This window comes from Phocoena sinus, chromosome 3, assembly GCF_008692025.1.
Source record: "Phocoena sinus isolate mPhoSin1 chromosome 3, mPhoSin1.pri, whole genome shotgun sequence".
NCBI lineage: Eukaryota > Metazoa > Chordata > Mammalia > Artiodactyla > Phocoenidae > Phocoena > Phocoena sinus.
In genome coordinates this window covers 49,778,600-49,790,880 of record NC_045765.1, presented here as the reverse complement: position 1 = coordinate 49,790,880, position 12,281 = coordinate 49,778,600, and positions in this window count along the sequence as shown.

Genomic DNA, 12,281 nt, shown 5'->3' with positions numbered 1-12,281 from the left:
TTTAATGAATTCATAATGTCTATCTCACTGGGTGGCTGTGAGAATTAAATGAGATAAGAATGCCTTGTAAATGGAAGGTACTTATAAAAACTGGTAAGGACAATAAATATAGTGACTGACAAAGACATAGACCTGGACAAAACAAGTGTCCTGTTTTGCTAATGAAAAACAAATTATTTTGGAGAGAGGAATTTCTTGATATGGAAGGATATTTAAAATAGATCATTAATCAATACTCTGTAATAACCTATATGGGAAAAGAATCTGAAAAAGAATAGATATATGTATATGTATAACTAAATCACTTTGCTGTACACATGGAACTAACACAACATTGTAAATCAAATATACTCCAATATAAATTTTTTAATAAAACAAATAAAGAGATGTATCATTAAGCAGGTGATCAGGTTGCCAACATAGACATTACTTATATCAGAGGTTGGCAAAATTTTGTGGTAAAGGGGAAGACAGTAACTACTTTATGCTTTGGGGGCTATACAATTCCTGTCACTACACTATTGTTTCATCTAGGAGGCAGCCATAAATAGTATGCAAACAACTGAGTGTGGCTGTGTCCAAAAAGATGTTTTCATGGATGCTGAAATGTGAATTTCATGCAACTTCACATGTCACAAAATAATATTCTGTTGATTTTTTTCAACCATTAAAAAATAAAGTGTAAAATATATTCTTTGTGCACTGTACATACACAAAAACACACACGACTTTGAAAGTCCTACTTCAATAAAAACAAAAATAAACGGGACCTAATTAAACGGCAAAAGCTCTTGCACAGCAAAGGAAACAGTAAACAAAACGAAAAGACAACCCTCAGAATGGGAGAAAGTATTTGTGAACGATGCGACCAACAAGGGATTAGTCTCCAAAATTTACAAACAGCTCATGCAGCTCAATATCAAAACAACAACCCAATCAAAAAATGGGCAGAAGACTTAGACATTTCTCCAAAGAAGACATACAAATGGCCAAGAGGCACATGAAAAGATTCTCAACATCACTAATTATTAGAGAAATGCAAATTAAAACTAAAGTGAGATATCACCTCACACCAGTCATCATGGCCGTCATCAAAAAGTCTACAAACAGGGCTTCCGGGAAGATGGCGGAAGAGTAAGACGCAGAGATCACCTTCCTTCCCAAAGATATACCAGAAATACATCTACACGTGGAACAACTCCTACAGAACACCTACTGAATGCTGGCAGAAGACCTCAGACCTCCCAAAACGCAAGAACCACCCCCCCCCCCCACCACGTTCCTGGGTAGGGCAAAAGAAAAAAAAGAATAAACAGAGAAAAAAAAGGATAGGGACGGGACCTGCACCAGTGGGAGGGAGCTATGAAGGAGGAAAGGTTTCCACACACTAGGAAGCCCCTTTGCGGGCAGAGAATGCGGTGGCAGAGGGGGAAAGATTCAGAGCCACGGAGGAGAGCACAGCAACAGGGGTGCGGGGGGCAAAGCAGAGAGATTCCCGCACAGAGGTCCGGTGACGACCAGCACTCACCAGCCCGAGAGGCTTGTCTGCTCACCTGCCGTGGTGGGCGGGGCTGGGAGCTGAGGCTCGGGCTTCGGTCGGAGCACAGGGAGAGGACTGGGGTTGGCAGCGTGAACACAGCCTGAAGGGGTTAGTGCACCATGGCTAACCGGAAGGGAGTCCTAGGAAAAAGTCTGGACCTGCCGAAGAGACAAGAGACTTTTTCTTCCCTCTTTGTTTCCTGGTGCACGAGGAGAGGGGATTAAGAGCGCTGCTTAAAGGAGCTCCAGAGACGGGTGCGAACCGCGGCTAAAAGCACAGACCCCAGAGACAGGCATGAGACGCTAAGGCTGCTGCTGCCACCACCAAGAAGCCTGTGTGCAAGCACAGGTCACTATCCACATCCCCCTTCTGGGTAGCCTGTGCAGCCCGCCACTGCCAGGGTCCCGGGATCCAGGGACAACTCCCCCGGGAGAACGCACGGCATACCTCAGGCTGGTGCAACGTCACGCCGGCCTCTGCCACCACAGGCTCGACCCGCACGCAGTGCCCCTCCCTCCCCCCCGGCCTGAGTGAGCCAGAGCCCCCGAATCAGCGGCTCCTTTAACCCCGTCCTGTCTGAGCAAAAAACAGATGCCCTCCGGCGACCTACATGCAGAGGCGGGGCCAAATCCAAAGCTGAGCCCCTGGGAGCTGTGAGAACAAAGAAGAGAAAGGGAAATCTCTCCCAGAAGCCTCAGAAGCAGCGGATTAAAGCTCCACAATCAACTTGATGTACCCTTCATCTGTGGAATACATGAATACACAACAAATCATCCCAAATTAAGGAGGTGGACTTTGAGAGCAAGATTTATTATTTTTTCCCCTTTTCCTCTTTTTGTGAGTGTGTATGTATGCTTCTGTGAGAGATTTTGTCTGTATAGCTTTGCTTCCACCATTTGTCCTACGGTTCTATATGTCCGCTTTTTTTCCTCTTAATAATTATTTCTGTACTTTAATAACTTTATTATATTTTCTCTTACTTTATTTTATCTTCTTTCTTTTTTTCCTTACTTCCCTCCTTCCTCCCTCCCTCCCTCCCTCCTTTCTACTTCTACTAATTCTTTCTTTCTACTTTTTCTCCCTTTTGTTCTGAGCCGTGTGGATGAAAGGCTCATGGTGCTGCAGCAAGGAGTCAGTGCTGTGCCTCTGAGGTGGGAGAGCCAACTTCAGGACACTGGCCCACAAGAGACCTCCCAGCTCCACATAATATCAAATGGCGAAAATCTCCCAGAGATCTCCATCTCAACACCAGCACCCAGCTTCACTCAATGACCAGCAAGCTACAGTGCTGAACATCCTATGCCAAACAACTAGCAAGACAGGAACACAACCCCACCCATTAGCAGAGAGGCTGTCTAAAATCAAAATAAGTCCACAGACACCCCAAAACACACCACCAGACATGGACCTGCCCACCAGAAAGACAAGATCCAGCCTCATCCACCAAAACACAAGCACTAGTCCCCTCCACCAGGAAGCCTACACAACCCACTGGACCAACTTAAGCCACTGGGGACAGACACCAAAAACAACGGGAACTACGAACCTGCAGCCTGCAAAAAGGAGACGACAAACACAGTAAGATAAGCAAAATGAGAAAACAGAAAAATACACAGCAGATGGAGGAAGATAAAAACCAACCAGACCTAACACATGAAGAGAAAACAGGCAGTCTACCTGAAAAAGAATTCAGAATAATGATAGCAAAGATGATCTAAAATATTGGAAATAGAATACACAAAATGCAAGAAACATTTAACAAGGACCTAGAAGAACTAAAGATGAAACAAACAATGATAAACAACACAATAAATGAAATGAAAAATACTCTAGATGGGATCAATAGCAGAATAACTGAGGCAGAAGAACGGATAAGTGACCTGGAAGATAAAATAGTGGAAACAACTACTGCAGAGCAGAATAAAGAAAAAAGAATGAAAAGAACTGAGGACAGTCTCAGAGACCTCTGGGACAACATTAAATGCACCAATATTCGAATTATAGGAGTCCCAGAAGAAGAAGAGAAAAAGAAAGGGACTGAGAAAATATTTGAAGAGATTATAGTTGAAAACTTCCCTAATACGGGAAAGGAAACAGTTAATCAAGTCCAGAAAGCACAGTAAATACAAAGAAAACATATCAAAAGCAGCAAGGGAGAAACAACAAATAACACACAAGGGAATCCCCATAAGGTTAACAGCTGATCTTTCAGCAGAAACTCTGCAAGCCACAAGGGACTGCCAGGACATATTTAAAGTGATGAAGGAGAAAAACCTGCAACCAAGATTACTCTACCCAGCAAGGATCTCACTCAGATTTGATGGAGAAATTAAAACCTTTACAGACAAGCAAAAGCTGAGAGAGTTCAGCACCACCAAACCAGCTCTACAACAACTGCTAAAGGAACTTCTCTAGGCAAGAAACACAAGAGAAGGAAAAGACCTACAATAACGAACACAAAACAATTAAGAAAATGGGAATAGGAACATACATATTGATAATTACCTTAAATGTAAATGGACTAAATGCTCCCACCAAAAGACACAGATTGGCTGAATGGATACAAAAACAAGACCCATATATTTGCTGTCTACAAGAGACCCACTTCAAACCTAGACACATACAGACAGAAAGTAAGGGTATGGAAAAAGATATTTCATGCAAATGGAAACCAAAAGAAAGCTGGAGTAGCAACTCTCATATCAGACAAAATAGACTTAAAAATACAGACTATTAGAAGAGACAAAGAAGGACACTACATAATGATCAAAGGATCAATCCAAGAAGAAGATATAACAATTGTAAATATTTATGCATCCAACATAGGAGCACCTCAATACATAAGGCAAATACTAACAGCCATAAAAGGGGAAATTGACAGTAACATATTTATAGTAGGGGACTTTAACACCCCACTTTCACCAATGGACAGATCATCCAAAATGAAAATAAATAAGGAAAAACAAGCTTTAAATGATGCATTAAACAAGATGGACTTAATTGATATTTATAGGACATTCCATCCAAAAACAACAGAATACACATTTTTCTCAACTGCTCATAGAACATTCTCCAGGAGAGATCATATCTTGGGTCACAAATCAAGCCTTGGTAAATTTAAGAAAACTGAAATTGTATCAAGTATCTTTTCCGACCACAATGCTATGAGACTAGATATCAATTGCAGGAAAAGATCTGTAAAAAATACAAACACATGGAGGCTAAACAATACACTACTTAATAACGAAGTGATCAGTGAAGAAATCAAAGAGGAAATAAAAAAATACCTAGAAACAAATGACAATGGAGACATGATGACCCAAAACCTATGGGATGCAGCAAAAGCAGTTCTAAGAGGGAAGTTTATAGCAATACAATCCTACCTTAAGAAACAGGAAACATCTCGAATAAACAACCTAACCTTGCACCTAAAGCAATTAGAGAAAGAAGAAAAAACAAACCCCAAAGTTAGCGGAAGGAAAGAAATCATAAAAATCAGATCAGAAATAAATGAAAAAGAAATGAAGGAAATGATAGCAAAAAATCAATAAAACTAAAAGCTGGTTCTTTAAGAAGATAAACAAAACTGATAAACCATTAGCCAGACTCATCAAGAAAAATATGGGAGAAGACTCAATAGAATTAGAAATGAAAAAGGAGAAGTAACAACTGACACTGCAAAAATACAAAAGATCATGAGAGATTACTACAAGCAAATGTATGCCAATAAAATGGACAACCTGGAAGAAATGGAAAAATTATTAGAAATGCACAACCTGCCAAGACTGAATCTGGAAGAAATAGAAAATATGAACAGACTAGTCACAAACACTGAAATTGAAACTGTGATTAAAAATCTTCCAACAAACAGAAGCCCAGGACCAGATGGCTTCACAGGCGAATTCTATCAAACATTTAGAGAAGAGCTAACACCTATCCTTCTCAAACTCTTCCAAAATACAGCAGAGGGAGGAACACTCCCAAACGCATTCTACGAGTGCACCATCACCCTGATACCAAAACCAGACAAGGATGTCACAAAGAAAGAAAACTACAGGCCAATATCACTGATGAACATAGATGCAAAAATCCTCAACAAAACACTAGCAAACAGAATCCAACAGCACATTAAATGGACCATACGCCATGATCAAGCGGGGTTTATTCCAGGAATGCAAGGATTCTTCAATATATGCATATCAATCAACATGATACACCATATTAACAAACTGAAGGAGAAAAAACATATGATCATCTCAATAGATGCAGAGAAAGCTTTTGACAAAATTCAACACCCATTTATGATAAAAACCCTCCAGAAAGTAGGCACAGAGGGAACTTTCCTCAACATAATAAAGGCCATATATGACAAACTCACAGCCAACATTGTCCTCAGTGGTGAAAAACTGAAAGCATTTCCACTAAGATCAGGAACAAGACAAGGTTGCCCACTCTCACCACTCTTATTCAACATAGTTTGGGAAGTTTTAACCACAGCAATCAGAGAAGAAAAGGAGATAAAAGGAATCCAAATTGGAAAAGAAAAAGTAAAGCTGTCACTGTTTGCAGATGACATGATACTAAACAGAGAGAATCCTAAAGAGGCTATCAGAAAACTACTACAGCTAATCAATGAATTTGATAAAGTAGCAGGATACAAAATTAATGCACAGAAATCTCTGGCACTCCTATACACTAATGATGATAAGTCTGAAAGTGAAATCAAGAAAACACTCCCATTTACAATTGCAACAAAAAGAATAAAATATCTAGGAATAAACCTACCTAAGGAGACAAAAGGCCTGTATGTAGAAAATTATAAGACACTGATGATAAAATTTAAAAATGATACAAAAAGATGGAGAGATATACCATGTTCTTGGATTGGAAGAATCAATATTGTGAAAATGACTCTACTACCCAAAGCAATCTACAGATTCAATGCAATCCCTATCAAACTACCACTGGCATTTTTCACAGAACTAGAACAAAAAATTTCACAATTTGTATGGAAGCACAAAAGTCCCCGAATAGCCAAAGCAATCTTGAGAAAGGAAAACAGAGCTGGAGGAATCAGGCTCCCTGACTTCAGACTATACTACAAAGCTACAGTCATCAAGAGAGTATGGTACTGGCCCAAAAACAGAAAGATAGATCAATGGAACAGGATAGAAAACCCAGAGATAAACCCATGCACATATGGTCACCTTATCTTTGATAAAGGAGGCAAGAATATACAGTGGAGAAAAGACAGCCTCTTCAATAAGTGGTGCTGGGAAAACTGGACAGGTACATATAAAAGTATGAGATTAGATCACTCCCTAACACCATACACAAAAATAAGCTCAAAATGGATTAAAGACCTAAATGTAAGGCCAGAAACTATCAAACTCTTAGAGGAAAATATAGGCAGGACACTCTATGACATAAATCACAGCAAGATCCTTTTTGACCCACTTCCTAGACAAACGGAAATAAAAACAAAAATAAACAAATGGGACCTAATGAAACTTCAAAGCTTCTGCACAGCAAAGGAAACCATAAACAAGACCAAAAGACAACCCTCAGAATGGGAGAAAATATTTGCAAATGAAGCAACTGACAAAGGATTAATCTCCAAAATTTACAAGCAGCTCCTGCAGCTCAATAACAAAAAAACAAACAACCCCATCCAAAAATGGGCAGAAGACCTAAATAGACATTTCTCCAAAGAAGATATACAGAATGCCAACAAACACATGAAAGAATGCTCAACATCATTAATCATTAGAGAAATGCAAATCAAAACTACAATGAGATATCATCTCACACCAGTCAGAATGGCCATCATCAAAACATCTAGAAATAATAAATGCTGGAGAGGGTGTGGAGAAAAGGGAACCCTCTTGCACTGCTGGTGGGAATGTAAATTGATACAGCCACTGTGCAGAACTCTATGGAGGTCCCTTAAAAAACTAAAAATAGAACTACCATATGACCCAGCAATCCCACTACTGGGCATACACTCTGAGAAAACCATAATTCAAAAAGAGTCATGTACCAAAATGTTCATTGCAGCTCTATTTACAATAGCCCCGAGATGGAAACAACCTAAGTGTCCATCATCGGATGAATGGATAAAGAAGACGTGGCACATATATACAATGGAATAATACTCAGCCATAAAAAGGAACGAAATTGAGCTATTTGTAATGAGGTGGATAGACCTAGAGTTTGTCATACAGAGTGAAGTAAGTCAGAAAGAGAAAAAGAAATACCATATGCTAACACATATATATGGGATTTAAGGGGAAAAAAATGTCATGAAGAACGTAGGGGTAAGACAGGAATAAAGACACAGACCTACCAGAGAATGGACTTGAGGATATGGGGAGGGGTAAGGGTAAGCTGTGACAAAGCGAGAGAGAGGCATGGACATATATACACTACCAAACGTAAGGTAGATAGCTAGTGGGAAGCAGCTGCATAGCACAGGGAGATCAGCTGGGTGCTTTGTGACCGCCTGGAGGGGTGGGATAGGGAGGGTGGGAGGGAGGGAGACACAAGAGAGAAGAGATATTGGAACATATGTATTTATATAACTGATTCATTTTGTTGTAAAGCAGAAACTAACACACCATTGTGAAGCAATTATAGTCCAATAAAGATGTTTAAAACAAAAGTCTACAAAGAATAAATGCTCGAGAGGGTATAGAGAAAAGACAACCCTCTTATACTGTTGGTGGAAATATAAATTAGTACAGTTACTATGGAGAACAGTACAGAGGTTCCTTAAAAAACTAAAAATACGGCTTCCCTGGTGGCGCAGTGGTTGAGAGTCCGCCTGCTGATGCAGGGAACACAGGATCATGCCCTGGTCTGGGAATATCCCACATGCCGTGGAGCGGCTAGGCCTATAAGCCATGGCTGCTGAGCCTGCGTGTCTGGAGCCTGTGGTCTGCAATGAGCGAGGCCACAACAGTGAGAGGCCCGTGTACCACAAAAAAAAAAAAAAAAAAAGCTAAAAATAGAGGTTCCACATGATCCAGCAATGCTACTCCTGGACATATATCCAGAGAAAACCATAATTCGAAAAGATACATGCACCCCAATGTTCACTGCAGCACTATTTATAAGAGCTAGGACATGGCAGCAACCTAAACATCCATCGACAGGAGAATGGATAAAGAAGATGTGGTATATATATATATGATGGAATATTACCCAGCCATTAAAAAGAATTAATTAACGCCATTTGCAGCAACATGGATGGACCTGGAGATTATCATACTAAGTGAAATAAGTCAGACAGAGCAAGACAAATATCATATGATAGCCCTTATGTGCAGAATCTACAAAAAACCAAAATGATACAAATGAACTTATTTACAAAACAGGAACAGATGCACAGACTTAGAGAACAAATTTATGGTTACCAGGAGGGAAGGAGTGGGGAGAGATAGATGGAGAGTTTGGGACTGACATGTACACACTGCTATATTTAAAATAGATAACCAACAAGAACCTACTGTATAGCACAGGGAGCTCTGCTCAGTATTGTGTAATAGCCTATATGGGAAAAGAATTTGGAAAAGAATAGATACATGTATATGTATAACTTAATCATTTTGCTGTACACCTGAATCTAACACATCATTGTTTTTTGTTTTTTGGGGTTTTTTTTTTTTTTTGGCTGTGTTAGGTCTTCATTGCTGCACGTGGGCTTTCTCTAGTTGCAGCAAGTGGGGGCTACTCTTCATTGAGGTGCACAGGTTTCTCATTGCAGTGGCTTGTCTTATTGCAGATCATGGGCTCTAGGCACACGGGCTTCAGTAGTTGTAGCACACAGGCTCAGTAGTTGCGGCACGCGGACCCTAGAGTGCATGGGCTTCAGTAGTTGCAGCACACGGGCTCTAGGGCACTCGGGCTTCAGTAGTTGTGGCACGTGGGCTCAGCAGTTGTAGCTCGTGGGCTCTATGGCACAGGCTCAGGAGTTGTAGCACATGGGCTTAGTTGCTCCGCGGCATGTGGGATCTTCCCGGACCAGGGCTCAAACCCGTGTCCCCTGCATTGGCAAGCGGATTCTTAACCACTGTGCCACCAGGAAAGTCCTAACACAACATTGTTAATCAACTATGCTCCAATATAAAATAAAAATTTTAAATAAAAGAAAGTACTACTTCAAGCTCTTAATAGAAAAAAATGTTAACAGAATTTATTTTAAAGTGTTGAGTTTCAGGATTACTTATTTTCTTCTTTGTGATCACCTATATTTTCTATTTTTCTAGGATGGGCATACATTACTTATAAATTTATTTTTAATTTAAAAAATTTAAAATGGAAAACAGAGTCATAAAATATAGTTCATGAAACATAGGTAAAGGAGGAGGCATGAGAATGGCAGGATCGGAGGCCCCCTGGAGCCCCAGCACTCTCCCTGGGAGCTAGGCTGGATGCATGTCTCACCGTGAACCCTGATTACACTGCTGGGACAAAGCAGAGAATCCTGTCTGAAAGGAGCCTCCCACATCATCACAGAGTCACCTTACCAACCACACCAGCCTCAGCTAACCTGGCCTCCAGTTCTAGAAGTTATAGTAAGAACCCCACAGCCTCGAATCATAGTGGTTTCCAGAAGGAACAAAACAAAAATTAATGGCATCACTCCTTCTTTTTGGTCCCAGATGACTGATAAGTAGTTGGTTTTGCTTATAGAAGGGAGCTCAAGGGACCATCCACCTAAACTCTCAGCCTGGCCTGAATGCCTCCACATAGCAACACTTCCCAGTTCTCAACTAGCCTCTGCCAATATGAACATCAAATGTTCAGAGGAAGCCAACATCTGTGCTTCACTTCCTACGTGCCAGGCACTGGGCTAGTCACTATTCAAAGGATGTGCTCCCTTCACCTAGAGCTGCAGGTCATGTTTTCTATGCCAGTGTTATTAGCCTTCAGTTTAATATATTTAATATAAAAGTAGCAAAAATAGTAATGGTGCTGTACTCCTGGTACCCACTATCTCATTTTAAATCTTCACTGTACCCGTGATGCATAATCACCCCAGTTGAGAAAGTGAGGCTCAGAAAGGTGAGCCTCAAGATCACCCAGCCAGTGACTGGCAAAGTCAGGATTCAATCACACGACTGACTCCAAAGTGACCAAGCATATAAAGCATATCCAGGGGCTTTGTATGCAGTTACTACTTGGAAACCTGTTGGAAATGCAGACTTTCAATCCCAACCCCCAGACCTGCTGATTCTGATTTTGCATTTTGACACAATCCCCAGGTGAGTCTTGTTCCCCATAAAGTCACTGTCCTAAGAAATTTATTCTTAGGAAAAGAATAAATTCAAAGTAGAGATTCAAAGGAAAGGGAGGAAGGAAACAAGATGTATTATGCGCCCATCTGTGGGCCAGGCACTGTGCCACTTTCATAAAATTCTTTTCCTTTTAATCACACAATGACCCTGATTTCATGCCCATTATATTAATATATAGGTAAGGAGCCTGAGGCTCAAGGAAGTTAAATCACTTGCCCAACATCCTCAGCCAGTGCAGGGCAGAGCCAGATTTGACCCCAAGGACCCCAACTCTGCTCTGTCTGCCTTTTTGCTTTGTGTTGGGGTCTAACGGGAGGTGAAGGACCATGTAGCCAACTTGCAAGAGGCTCAGTTAACCTTTGGGATTTGGGATTTACTGCTAATGCTGGAAAGAGGGTGATTTTCTAATAAGCTACATTAGGTGACAATTTCCCCCAGAAATGAGTTTTGTTTTTTTTTTAACTTCTGTTATATTAGGATGTGTAGTTTCCTTACAAAATTTGTCGCAAAAATGCTAAAATGGAAGCCTTTGGAATTGACAAGTTCCTCATCCCTAATAAAAGTGGAAGCAGAAATTAGTCTCAGGGCAACGCCTAAGCCCACTGTCAGAGAAATGGATGGCTGCTAATGAACACTGAGGAATGTTGCATCTTCTCAGAACAAAGGAAGACCAAACAGTTATTCAAACCAAGTCAGAAAAAATAGGACTTGAGGGATGTTTTAGATCAACTGTTGTCCCTGATTCAAATGATAAGCGGTATCTAAAACTACACAGAAGGAACAGAAAAGTCTGCCACGGGTCAGCAGAGGACAGAGCCCAGGAGAGAGAGCCTACACACGCTACACCACCCCCACTCCCTGCCACACATCCTGTCTTTTTTTTTGCCTGTTTTTGTTCAAGACTGTATGTTTTCCTTTCACCTCAAAAAGTGCCTGGCACATAGTAAACACCCAATAAATGGCTGGTGAAAAAAAATAAACGAATGAATCGTATCAAGAAATGATTATTACATGTATCATATGTTGCCCCAGAAAATCTGAGGCATTCTCTTGGGGTATCTCCAAAGAATTCTGAGGGTCATGGGAGGTGGGGAGAATAGACCTGCAGCTCTCCCTCCCCACCTGCTCCCATCCACCACAAACATCTTTGTTTTATATGTTGGGCTTCTAAATAAGATTTGACTAAAAAAAGAGTCTCATCACTAAAAGGGAAAAAATTAAAATTTCACAAATCCTGGTACAATAAAAACATATTAATCAAAAAAGAAGAAGTTTCTAAGTCTTCTTATTATTAGCCATGTGACCTTGAACAAGTTGCTTAACTTTTCTGAGCCCCAGTTTCATCCTTTATAAAACAGTTTGATGAGTTTAGTTAGATTATTTCTAAGGTTGCTTCCAGCTCTAACATAATCTTATTTCATCTGTTTAATTACCATCCAATT